The sequence below is a fragment of the Lethenteron reissneri genome, unplaced genomic scaffold (assembly GCF_015708825.2).
Source record: "Lethenteron reissneri isolate LAM-NWPU_2019-01 unplaced genomic scaffold, ASM1570882v1 scaffold_1407, whole genome shotgun sequence".
Classification (NCBI taxonomy): Eukaryota; Metazoa; Chordata; class Hyperoartia; order Petromyzontiformes; family Petromyzontidae; genus Lethenteron; species Lethenteron reissneri.
The window spans coordinates 39,635-41,494 of NW_026891121.1; positions in this window are offsets into that span (position 1 = coordinate 39,635).

Consider the following 1,860-nt stretch of genomic DNA (forward strand, 5'->3'; position numbering starts at 1 on the left):
CCCACCGTCAAATATGGAGGTGGAAACATTATGTTTTGGGGGTGTTTTTCTGCTAAGGGTACAGGACAACTTCACCGCATCAAAGGGACGATGGACGGGGCCATGTACCGTCAAATCTTGGGTGAGAACCTCCTTCCCTCAGCCAGGGCATTGAAAATGAGTCGTGGATGGGTATTCCAGCATGACAATGACCCAAAACACACGGCCAAGGCAACAAAGGAGTGGCTCAAGAAGAAGCACATTAAGGTCCTGGAGTGGCCTAGCCAGTCTCCAGACCTTAATCCCATAGAAAATCTGTGGAGGGAGCTGAAGGTTCGAGTTGCCAAACGTCAGCCTCGAAACCTTAATGACTTGGAGAAGATCTGCAAAGAGGAGTGGTGGGACAAAATCCCTCCTGAGATGTGTGCAAACCTGGTGGCCAACTACAAGAAACGTCTGACCTCTGTGATTGCCAGCAAGGGTTTTGCCACCAAGTACTAAGTCATGTTTTGCAGAGGGGGTCAAATACTTATTTCCCTCATTAAAATGCAAATCAATTTATAACATTTTTGACGCGTTTTTCTGGATTTTGTTGTTGTTATTCTGTCTCTCACTGTTCAAATAAACCCTCCATTAAAATTACAGACTCATCATTTCTTTGTCAGCGGGCAAACGTACAAAATCATCAGGTGGATCAAATACTTTATCCCCTCACTGTACAGTTACAAAGTGAAGACAAATACAACTTATTCAGGCGAGGGCAGGAGGCAAGGCCCCGCGTTGTAAAGTTCCAACCTGGACATCGATTCCAAAGCTCGCTGCTACTCAATTGACATCCCTACGAGAGAGTGAGAGGCTCTACCTTGGTAAACAACCACAATCACAACAATCACAACAACAACAACCACAACAACAACAACAATCACAACAACAACCACAACAATCACAACAACAACAATCACAACAACAACAACAATCACAACAACCACAACAACAATCACAACAACAACAATCACAACAACCACAACAACCACAACAACAATCACAACAACAACAATCACAACAACAACAACAATCACAACAACAACCACAACAACAATCACAACAACAACAATCACAACAACCACAACAACAACCACAACAATCACAACAACAATCACAACAACCACAACAACAACCACAACAACAATCACAACAACAACAACCACAACAACAATCACAACAACAACCACAACAACAATCACAACAACAACAACCACAACAACAATCAAAACAACAATCACAACAACCACAACAATCACAACAATCACAACAACAACAACCACAACAACAACAATCACAACCACAACAACAATCACAACAACAATCACAACCACAACAACAACAACGAGAATTCATCACCTCAGATTTCAGAAAAAGCGTGGAGCGGGCAGCTTCCTGTTACCCCGTGACGTCACGCGGCAGCAGAAAGTGACATGACGTCACTTCCGGGATACAAGCCACGCCCCTCCCACAGATTCAGCAGTGACCATCGCGGAGGTGACGTCACGCACAAGAGCGTGGTGGAGGGGAAAACATTAGTGACATGACGTCACTAGCGAGGTTCACGTCGATGACGTCATGCTGAGTGGAGTTGAAGTTTATTTTGAGTCAATTTCCATCGCTCCATCTCTTGAACAGAGACCCCTTGGGTGGGTGAGCTCAGCAGCTACAATGTTTACATTATTGTGTGTACACAGTGTGTGTGTGTGTGTACACTGTGTGTGTGTACTGTGTGTGTGTGTGTACACTGTGTGTGTACACTGTGTGTGTGTACACTGTGTGTGTACACTGTGTGTGTACACTGTGTGTGTGTGTGTACACTGTGTGTGTACACAGTGA